Source organism: Episyrphus balteatus, chromosome 4 (genome assembly GCF_945859705.1).
Source record: "Episyrphus balteatus chromosome 4, idEpiBalt1.1, whole genome shotgun sequence".
NCBI lineage: Eukaryota > Metazoa > Arthropoda > Insecta > Diptera > Syrphidae > Episyrphus > Episyrphus balteatus.
The window spans coordinates 56,211,561-56,224,066 of NC_079137.1; positions in this window are offsets into that span (position 1 = coordinate 56,211,561).

The window sequence follows — 12,506 nt, forward strand, 5'->3', positions numbered from 1 at the left end:
ATAACGGAATAAATAAATGAGAAAGTTATTTAATATCTTTAATGCTTTCAAGAATTATATCAAACAAAATCTTTTAATTTTTGTTTGCAAAACAATTGTTTTTGACTAAAGTTGAAAATAGTTGATTTGTGTTAAACGTCTTAGAACTTAAGAATAAACGTTCAATTTGTCATCGAAACCAAAAATTAAATTAATCATTGGCTTTTTAAGACCAATTACAGATTTTACTGTCTCCTCGACAAAAACACCCTTTCACATAATTTTTTTTTTAATGAAAACTCTGTATTCTTGCTTTCTATTCCAAATTCAACGTTTTCATCAAATTGTATTAGGGTGGCCCATTATTTTTGGTTTTACAAAAAAAAAAAACAGTCATTATATTTTCATAGACACTAAAGATTTTTGTTCCTTATCTCAAAAGTAAAAGTAGGGTACCCCTAAATTTACTTTTTCCAATATACCCACATTTTCTCTACATTAATCCTCTGTAGGAACAGCTCTTTTTTGTGACGTGATAGGCACACGGGTGCGAATTTGGTTTATACTTTTTCATGTCGCTAGTCGCTAGAACTTTTTTCGGTCACAATATTTTATAGAGAATCAAGTATGAAATTGATGTAGAATATTCCGAGGAATTCGAATATTGTATTCACAATTCCGAAAAAAAATATTTTCACCCTTATAAAGAGACTTTTTTGTGACCACTTTTATGAAAAATCGTAATTTTTTTATTTTTTTCCTGCCAAATTCGCACCAGTGTGCCGACAGAGGGTTAAACAAAAAAAATACCCTTTTACATGAAAAAAATTTATAGACATATTTTATTCATAATTCCCATTAATGGGAGAGACAACATTTTTAATAAATTTCGTAAGGGTACCTTTTATACTATTGATTTTATCGGAACTATCGCGGATTTTCTATATTTCCCAAAAAAAAAAAAAAACACCCTTTCACCTAAAATATTTTTATAGGCTTATTAGATTTATGTTATAAATGAAACATTTGTTCCAATTTTCATTGGTGTAACATTTCTGTCCCAGTTTTTGTGGTACTAATTACGAATTTCATCATTTTTTAAAAATAAAACACGCTTTCATCAAGATGATTTTGTAGACTTTTTAGATTCTTAGTTAGTTCTGATAACAAACGAAACTTTTTCACCAAGTTTAAAAAATTAATAAAATTCATGTCAGCTGTTATGTTACCTTTCTTACACATAAGTCAACTCATCAAAAAAACACCCTTTCACCAAAAATATTTTAAGAACTTTGTGAACCCTTTGTCTCTGCTTTATCTAAAACCTTCTTCCCGAATTTCAACAATGTACATTAGGGTGGAGTGAAAAAAAAGTTGTCTTATTTTTTGTTCTACATAGAAAGGATGGGTGCCATTTGGAACTTAAATAACGGCAAAAAAGTTTCAGATCGATCAAAGAAGTTTTAGAGGGTTCATAAGTCGCTTGAAAAAAATGAAAATACCATAGAGGTTAATTTATGGAGTTTTTTGAGTTTTTACTGTTTTACTCAAATTTTTTGATTCGAAAAACATGTAGGTACATTATTATTAATTGTTCAATTTTCATTAAAAAATTGCGATTTATTGACTTAATGCCCTTACTGCAAGAATCCATGGGCGGCGAGCACTCCCAACCCCCATGATCAGGCCACGTAAAAACAAAAAATATAGAAATTTCTAAGACAAAAATAGTTTTGGTTTTTTGTTAATTTCTCGAAAATGACAAGATTTTTTTGGATGCGGTTTTCTGTATTACTTTAAAAACAAATAACAGCATCGAATTTAAAAAACTTAAGTAGTACTTATATACATAAAATTTTGAAAAAAATTAGTATGAAATTTTTTTTTTCATAATTTTGATTTCGAAAATTAATTTTTCGAAAACTGGGCCAGAAAAGACGAGGTTTTTGGCTTTACAAAAAGGTAAAGCACGTTATTGTAAGTATAACCGTTGATTTTTAATATTTTTTTGTTTCAAATTAAATAATTTCTTTTTTATATTGCCCCTCCCCGCTAAACGAAGGGGAATAGACCCTCCTCCCATACGATTGTTTTCTTGTCTCAACCGAACCTACACGCTTTAACTTTTTGGCACATTGCTCCATCTCTTTTACATTACATTACATTACTTCAACAAGCATGTAAATTTTAAAGGGCGTTGTGAACCCTCAAGATATTTTTTGATCGGGCTGACATTTGGTATGCTCTTTTTTGATGACTAATGGCACCCGTCCCTGGTATGTAGAAGAAGAAAAAAAAAAGAAAAAAAAGTGCAGTTTCACTATACCCTAATGTACATATCATGTTTTTCACATATGTTTCGGTTATATTTTACCTTTTTTAAGTAAAAAAACAAGTCACCCTTGTTTTTAATCGGCAATAACTTTTCTTAGAGCAATCGTATCGACTTTATTTGTATGTCATCTCATCAGATCCAGCATAAAAAAATACCTTAAAAATATGTGTCATATGATTATATTCCATAAACTATTTTTTTTCACTATATTTTTGATCTCTGCGCCCTCCCTCTTGTCCACAAAAAAAAAACCTTCGGGACGGGGTCAAAATCCCGAAAACCTAAATCCTGAAGTTATGAAGAAACACACATTTAAAAAACAACACAACTGTTTAATTCTTTAATATCTCTTTGAACTTGATTTAAATAAAATGCACGACTGGGGTCGCACGTACTTGCTCTTGCAGTTCAAAGCAATTTTATGTTAGTCTACTTGTAGATTTTAAAAGCTGGCACTAAAATAAAACAAAATTGATATTTGGGGAAGAGCCGACATTTAGGGCAAAATTTTGTTAAATGAAAAAATTTTTTTTGTTATTTGACTTTTTTGAGAAAAAGTAAAAATGCAGTTTTTTTGCCACTGCTTTAAATATTACGTATACAAAGTTTAATCAAAATCGTTATAGCCGTTTTCGAGAAATTCGCAATATCGTATTTTTTTTGTATGGGTGGTATACGTTCTAAACGAGATATAAAAAAAAAAACCAACTTTCAGAATTCCATAAAAATCATCTGTACCAAATTTGAAGAAAATCCGTCCACCCGTTTAGGCTGTGGAAATGTGTACAGATGGACGCACAACCGCACAGACGCACAGACGTACAGACGCACGGACGGAATTGCGAGACCCACTTTTTCGGAATTCTCCATAATCGTAATGTTGGTTTTGATTAAAACCTCAATTTTTTTTTTAGACACGAAACCAATACTTGCCCTATAGAGAAAGTAAAAATTTTATTGTGCTTTCAGCAGTAACATTGAGTTAAGTGGGCACTTAAAGTTTCAGTTAAAAGACAACTTTGAAGAGCGTTTTTACTTTTTCTGTTTTATTTTTCTGATTTTGGCTTTTCTAGATTTTTGGTTGTCGGGATTCTGGGTTTTCTGGATTCAAAATTTCGGGATTAGGTACGTCCGTCTCCCTTGTTTGTACTAAATTAGTTTTAAAATACTGTGGAAAAGGTTTTTAGCTCTAACTAATCACATTTTGTTAGACAAATATAGGTATGAGCAAAGTTTTTCGCTTTTAACAAATCGATGAGTAATACAACTTCTATATTTCCGCTAACGTGAAAAAATATCAATCTTGATCTAAGTTACAAGTAAACATTGTAAACAAATAAAAATTCCAATGAAAGAAGAAATCATTCAAGACAAAATCAGATCATTACTCAAATCTGTCACTACTCTACTACAATAATGTTCACATACGGACAATGTATGACGCACCATTGTGCTCGCAACTTGGCGCCTCTACTTCAATCAATATTGAAATACATAAATCCATTTAAGTGCGATCAATTATTATCAAGCTTTTTTTTTTCAAAGGTGTGTCTGTTTAAGTGGACATATTTATCTCAATTTCAAACATGGATTTCATTTTGTATTACTGATTCAGTGAATTTGTAATCTTCTAGGGAACATTAAAATTTTCTGAACTGTATTTGTAAGAATTGAAAATAGAACTGTGATGAAAAAAGAGTTGAAAATTTGGTTTGCTTTTTTTTATAAACTGAACAAATTTTTTTCTAACAAACTCACAGAAAAAAATAATACCAAGCTAATTTATTCATACTTTTTAAGTAACATCTGCAGCATAATATTAATAAAATCCCAACATAAAAATTTGCCTATACAAGTTTTTGACCAAATTGTCAACGGCTAGAGCTCTACTCTGACAATTTATAGCCCAGCTATGACAAATGGACAGTGTTCAAACATGGTTGTGGACATGTTAAGTTAGCGCTAATGATGCTATACCTATAAAGTAGTTTTTGCTTTGGCCTTTTGCGGTGATATACATACTAATTGGTTTAAAAGCGCAAGCGAGGGCATCTCTGCCGGTTGAGAAAAAAAAAAAAAAAATAATTCGCATGTTCAAGAAGACCGAGAGGAATAATTTATTGGTTTTGTTTGGCGCTTGAATGGGTTGCCTTAATTTAAATGACTACCCCAATCCGCATCTGAGAATGAACCGAGCCATTTCGCAGAATTTAATTAACGCAGATACAAATGATGATACCAAGATATAACTTTTTTTTTTAACTGGGAGAATCTTTATTCCCAGTTAAACGTGGTTAACGGAGAGACCGCGAGGTTCATGTTTACTAATTAAGAACGCGTAAAATGAGATCGCAGTTTGTCGTCCGAACTTATGGTCGAACGTTGACCTTTTAAGATTATTTTTTATTAAGATCGATGATAAGGTAAGGGTCAAATTTATATTATTATGAGAGAAATTAAATTATTTATAACTATTATAAACCGTTAAACATACAACATTTTACTGCATGGGTTCTATGGGATATGCTCCAATTAAAAATATATATCCTTTTTTGTTCTCCTTCTTCTTCGTCGTTGTTGTTTGTTGGTTTTATGCAATAAACTTATAAAATAATCGTCCGTCATTGGTATCGTAATAAACGCGTATTTGTCATCGTAAAAATGTTATCCTGCTGGGATTTGCATCTTCATACTGTTTGTGTGCAATAATAAAGACGATGATGATGATGATTCCTGGGACAAAAGAGATACGATTTCATTTAAAGCGAAGAGACTGATTCAATTTCATTTGATTTCGATCATTAGTTTTATTTTTTCTTAAAACAGGACTTTAACCCTTTCGGACCCAGCGTTACTCTCATCATGTAAAATATTTTTAAAAATTCGTAAAAAATATTAAATTAAATATTTTTTTAGGTTTCGATGGCTTAATTGAAAGATAATAATGCCTAGTTACTGGATTATTACAAAAGTTAGTCAAATATCATACTTTTAATTTTTTTTTAACCGCAAAAGAGACTAAAATTCACATTTTTGCATTTTTTTTTGCAATTTTTTTTTTTTTTTATATATCATAATTTAGAAAAAAAGATATAAAAAATGTAAATCCAGAAAGTGTTTTGTTTTTTGGCTTAGAAGAAGTAGCATACATTTTTGTTCCATAAAAAGCTATTTTCTCAGTTGGCCGACTTTTTGTTGGTGGTTATAGGCAGTGCATGTTACTTACATGCAACATGAGAGTAACACATTAGTTTTGCTATTTATTATTTTGGAAAATAACTTTTTGCTATTCATATTTCTTAGTTGTGATGATGATGTTTTTGACACGATAATACTGAAAAAACATTTTTCAATATCGATTTTCCTAGCTTGGGTTCGAAAGGGTTAAACATATAACAATTTTAATTAGCCAAAAAAAAAATTAACTTATTATGTATTTTATGAATAAATAATTATATAAATATATAAAAAGCTTGAACGCTCTAGACATCTTTTACATCATTTTGTATTTTGTTATTTATTTTTTTCAACGTTTCTTTAGTATTCGAGATGTATTTCGAGTAATAAAAATATTAAAATAAATTTTATTAAAATATCGTTCTTTTTTTTTAATTTTAATTAAATGAGGTTGTCTGTAAAGCCGGTTACCGACGATGATTTTACGTGATAACGTCGTAAGAAAACAGGTCGTGCGCTTTTAAAATGAGTCAATTGAAGCGTTTATTTATTTCAAACAATCATAATTTACAAGAAAAAGCTAAAAAAAATTACCTTTTTTCTTTTCTCGTTATATTAATTTTTTTTATTTTAAAAACTTACGAAAAAAAATTATATTATATATAAAAAGTATTAAAATAATTTATTAAAAACAATCATTTCTTATGAAAAAGTGAAAAAATCATTTCCATCACCCAAAAATTCATTTTTTTGATAAAACAACCTATAATAAATTTTATACCATCTACAAAAAGAGCTAGAATTCTTTGAACTCGATCAATTTTCATCAAAAAAAAGCAAAAACAACATATAATTTTATTATTAAGATATAATCTGTTGAACAATAGAACTTTATTTTACCGTTATCTCAAAATTGTGACTACTAAATTGATTGAAATTTTGCACAGATATATTCCTATTTTCTATTTACAATATCAATTTCATTCATTTATCTGTTGAAGAAAAAAAGATAAAAAAAAACGCTTAAAACAGTCAAAAAACTTGGGAAAAAAAACTTGTTTTTCCCGTTATTCGGTCAAAAATCATTTTAAATACCAATTTTTTGCACATGTAAGCGCACGGTCATAGACTATATTATGTTCTATAAGTTTGATTTTTTGATTTTTTGAACGCTACAAAAAATTTAAAAAAATAAAAACTCACCCAAAAATACTCCAAAATAAGTAGGTGATTTTCAAAAATTCATATTTCGAAACGCAGAGACTTAAAAAAAAAAAATCCGTATCAGACCCGTAACTTTTTTTTATTATCTTTCGAATGATGTTTTTCAAATTGTCAAAAAAATTCCCCTACCTATAATCACTACTTATGTAATCAAAGGTCTACCTCATGTTTTAGTTTTAGAAAACCATTTATAGCTTGGTTTTGAAATTTTTTAAAATTTTTTCAATACCATTGTCAGTCTTGAAATAAATTTATGTATTGATTAAAAAAAAATTCAACTTTTAGCCCGGTCAATTTAGACATCCGAGGTTACATTAATTCCCAGCAAGCTGAAAATTGGTAGGATTGTTGAAAACACCATCATAAATTAAGTCTAAAAAGTCCTCATCGATCCGAGGTGTGGAAAAAAATTTACGGGGGGTCAAAGGTCACAAAAACTGGTTTTTCACGATTTTCAGCTAAACGGTAAGTCTTATCAAAAAATTTTCAATGCAAGAATTGTAGACCAGGTCATTATATATAAAAAGTGTCATGACACTTTTTTTCCTAAGACCCACCGTTTCTTAGGTATAACGATTCAAAAAGTTGAAGTTGAGTTGCAATCCTCGTAATCAGGCCTATTCTGAAAAAAACTCCCAACTGAAAATATCTTGAAATTTCTTTATGTTTTTTAGCTTAAATTTCGTTCTTCAATGGTTAAGAATATGGGAAAGCAAAAAAAATGGAAATTTTCACCATTTGTCTGATTGGGGCCCTTCTCCCGAAACCAATTTTCCTGGGAATTTTTGTTTAGAATAGGTCTGAACATATACAGGGTGTCCGATAGAGAATGGACAACCCTAAGACGGCTGATAGCCACTCTTATGACTGTTCTAAAAACAGATAGAAAAAAGTTCTATCACAACCAGTTCATAAAATATTGGCTTTTTTTCGTTCAGTGTATTTTAAATTTTATCATTTTATGTTTTCGTTCACTACAACCAGGAATGAATGAATTTTATTTATTTCTTTTTTTTATAATTTTCTACAATAATTGGATGAGTACATAATCGCTTTAAAAACTGCAAAGCTATTGCACATTTTCGTAAAAAAAATTTTGAAATCTGTTTTTTGATGCAAAATGTGAAAAAAGTATTTTATGAAAAATTTTAAACACCTGTGGTATAAAATAAACCTATGGAAACCTAAGTGGCCAACTTTCTTAAAAATATTCTCGTCTAAGGGGAATATTCTCGTCTAAGGGGAATATTTTTAAGAAAGTTGGCCACTTAGGTTTCCATAGGTTTATTTTATACCACAGGTGTTTAAAATTTTTCATAAAATACTTTTTTCACATTTTGCATCAAAAAACAGATTTCAAAATTTTTTTTACGAAAATGTGCAATAGCTTTGCAGTTTTTAAAGCGATTATGTACTCATCCAATTATTGTAGAAAATTATAAAAAAAAGAAATAAATAAAATTCATTCATTCCTGGTTGTAGTGAACGAAAACATAAAATGATAAAATTTAAAATACACTGAACGAAAAAAAGCCAATATTTTATGAACTGGTTGTGATAGAACTTTTTTCTATCTGTTTTTAGAACAGTCATAAGAGTGGCTATCAGCCGTCTTAGGGTTGTCCATTCTCTATCGGACACCCTGTATATGTTCAGACCTATTCTAAACAAAAATTCCCAGGGAAATTGGTTTCGGGAGAAGGGCCCCAATCAGACAAATGGTGAAAATTTCCATTTTTTTTGCTTTCCCATATTCTTAACCATTGAAGAACGAAATTTAAGCTAAAAAACATAAAGAAATTTCAAGATATTTTCAGTTGGGAGTTTTTTTCAGAATAGGCCTGATTATGAGGATTGCAACTCAACTTCAACTTTTTGAATCGTTATACCTAAGAAACGGTGGGTCTTAGGAAAAAAAGTGTCATGACACTTTTTATATATAATAATCTGGTCTACAATTCTTGCATTGAATATTTTTTGATAAGAATTACCGTTTAGCTGAAAATCGTGAAAAACCAGTTTTTGTGACCTTTGACCCCCCGTAAATTTTTTTCCACACCTCGGATCGATGAGGACTTTTTAGATTTAATTTATGATGGTGTTTTCAACAATCCTACCAATTTTCAGCTTGCTGGGAATTAATGTAACCTCAACCCCTTATTTTAGTCTAATTTGACCGGACTATTTTTACATTGTTGCGTTTAGAAAATAGCCAATTTTTTTAAATTCTGTTTTACCCCTATTTACCCTATTTAAAGATAGAATTTTTTAAAATCCTTCAAATTTATTTACCTTTAGGTTATTATCTTTCAAATAAGCTATAGAAGATTTTTGTATCTCTAATAGTTTATTTTTAATTTTGGATTGAAATTTTTGCCGCACTGCGAAAGTGCGAGAGTAGAACGCTAGAAAATGGTGTCACTCTTTTGTGGTGGCTGCCATCGTTCATCGATTTATAAGACGTTATCACGTCAAAAATTTAGAAACCTTATGAGATTGAATTGATTTTTCATAATCAGAAGAAAAAAAAATCTTACTCTATCTATAACACATTTTTATGAATAAAAAAACACTCAAAAACCCTTTTTGATTATAAGTTCATCAAATTATCCTTATCTTGAAAATGCCCTTTAGTATTAATATAAATTCAAAGACATATTTCCAACAATATATTAAGCAAAACAAAAATTAACAAAAATTTAAAGCAATTAAGAGAAATATTATTAAATTCTTCATAGATTTCGTATACGAATGAGTTGAGGTACAAACCTTATTTTAAATAATTTTTTTTTTCTGTACAAATTTTCAAAATTTTTTGCATCCTAATCATGGTTTATTGGAAAACTTTAGTTGACCTACATGTTGAAAGGAAAAAATTTTATATATTTAGAGCAAGTTCTGAAGGATGTCTAAAAATACAAAATTTTAAAAAGCATACAATTCCAACTACATACTTGAGAAATTTGATACTTTCATTTCAAATTAAACACAATTCCAAAATTAAAACAAAACAATAACATCTCTAGAATAAGGAACAACGAATTATAAAAATATTTGCTCCACCAAATCAATAAACTTTTTTTTTTTCCATCCAAATACCAATAGTCCAAAATGTAAGCATAACTTTTGTCTCGATTTCGCCACACGGGGGAATTTCTCACTCGTGCTGCTAGACATCATTAATGGCCAGGATCAAGGTGTCCTGCTGTGAATTTAAGCTGAATTCGACATTCTCATCTTTGAAAGGAAGGCAGGCTCGTATCCACAGAGTGTGCGATCGTTGTCGTTCGCTGTTGCAGCATCGTTTTCAATATTCACTCTTGGCTTTTGCGTTAAACGTTCGGGATTTTTTCAGTTTATATACAACTGAATGTGAATTGTATATGGTGCGGTGTAAAGTGTGTGTGATTTGTGCCCACACTTCGACTTGTCGATGACATCCTGACCCTGCCCAGAATGCTTGCTGCCTTCTCATTTGGCATGGTGCTGGTGGTGTTTGCGCTAGGCTTGTTGTTGACTTGGAATCACGGTCGACGACAGTTTGGACGGACGACAGACGAACGAAAGAACGAACCGATCTGGTTGTCGTTTATTTGTTGTTTTGTTCATCTCTTCGTCTCTCATGATCATCTCCATACTACAGTCTGGAACACGAGTATAAACATAAGCTTTGTTGCCCTCGAACAGATCAATGCAGATCAGAGAGGTGAAGTGTGGATATACAAAGTGGTTGGGTAGTTTTTTTAGGATGAAACATGGGGTACGTCCTCGGAACAAGATCTCCTTGTTGGGATATAACTGATTCCAATCGAGGACAGTAACAAATTTGTGATGATCTCTAAGGTTCGCTGAAATTATTGAGTTGATTTGGACTTTTGAACTGCAACATTTGATTAACGTTCTGGGTCTCCAACATTGCCTCACTGCGAGTAACAGAGCGAATGATTGTTATAAATTATTTATTATTACTTGGGAAGAGTTATTTTTATGTTTGACCAATAAGTTTGAATGTTTTAGAGAGGCTGTTTAAAGTGTTGTCAGAAAAGTGACAAACTTTTCAATAAAAGTAGACATTATTTAAAATTGAAATGAGGTTAAAATGAATAGTTTGAACTTTGTTTGGCAAATTCTTTGGGGACCGTGGGAAGTGTTTTATGTATCTAAGAAATTGCTTATTGTTTAAGGGAGTTGTTGTATTAACTTAAAATTAACGGTACCTATAATAGAATGTTTTTTTTTTTTTTAATTTTGAATTTCCCTGAACGACTTATGTGCTCTTAATTATGAAAATGGACTAAGTCACTCATAAAAAAACGATCAAATCTAGCATAAAAATAATAATTATTATTTAAGGGGTAAAGTTTATTTGAAAGCGAAATTGCAGTAAATAAACTTCTAAACTCCTGCTCAAAATTAACGCACACTTTTTTTTTCTTTAGTTATACCCCTGCATCTTGTTTGAAATGGCTTTAAAATTATTTGTTGTATTTTTTTGTGTTTGCTTATTGTTTAGCAAGTCAGAAAAATGCTAAATTGCAACAGTATTATTAACCAAAAAAAAGATAAACCAAATTTAGCAATTCAAGGTCTGAAAACTGATATTAAAATAATTTTTGTTTTTTAAGAAAAAAAATTTAAAAAAATGGAAACGCTTGACAGTTCTTTCCAATAATTTTTTTCAATACTTGGCATTGTCTCCTCTAGCGCATTTGGTAATTTGGAGTCGTCTATTCTTTCCACGAATTAAGTTTTGAAGGTTTTGTTGTAACTTTTCTTTCACTGCAGTTTTCTGTTAATCAAGAATGCTTGGAGGTGGATTTCGGCCGCAAATGCATTTTTTTCAACATTTCCTAGACATGTTCTTTTGAATTTACATCCGGATATCTGTGTGGTCAGTTCAAAGGTGGCACATTTTAATCATGAAGATATTCTCATACCACTCTAGCATGCATTATAGTGCATCAGACTGATTTGTGGACCAAATCTAGGGGTGATTGGAACCGCATGCTGTTCGAGAATATCAGCCAAGTATCTTTGGGTACTTAAATTAGGTCTAGGAGATCTCACTAACTCCGTAGGTGTTGTGAGGCAGAGTTTACTCCATGAAAATTTATGACTCATCTGTAAAAGGTTCGCGGGTTGACAGATAGACTTCAGCATACCTCTCCAAATCTTCCCCACAAACATTTTATTCCATACCTTCAATTTAAGCCAAATCCTGTCTTATTTGAGAAAATAACCACGATACTGTGAGATAAAGTAATAGTAGGACTTTTTTGTAAAATAAACATGATGTGCGTTAAATTTGAGCAGGAGTGTATATTGCTCCTTTCAAAAAAGAAATACAAAATTATTTTGTAAATTTTTCTTTAAACAATGCAAAAAATTACTTAGTGCACTTTAACAATCAAAGGCACATATAATATAATAATTCGAACAAATTAAATTACAAAAGGTAATATAAAAATTTGCAAAATTTTGGAAAACTAATTTTTAGATTTAAAAAAAAATATTTGAATAGTTTTTTGAAAAAATCAATATTTTGAAAACAGGATGATGATTATTTTCGAAGTTGCGTTTTTAACTGTTGATTAATATTTTCTTAAAAATTGTATAGGTATCAACTTTTTGTTGAAAAATGTTTGAAAATTTTTATTCAGGTACCTATGAAAAAAAATATAAAAAAAAGACGAGAAACAACAATCAAATAATATACTTCATTTCGTGCTCCAAATAATTTAAAACAGTGTTTAAGTAACTATATGTATAAAAACAGATTTTACATAAAAAA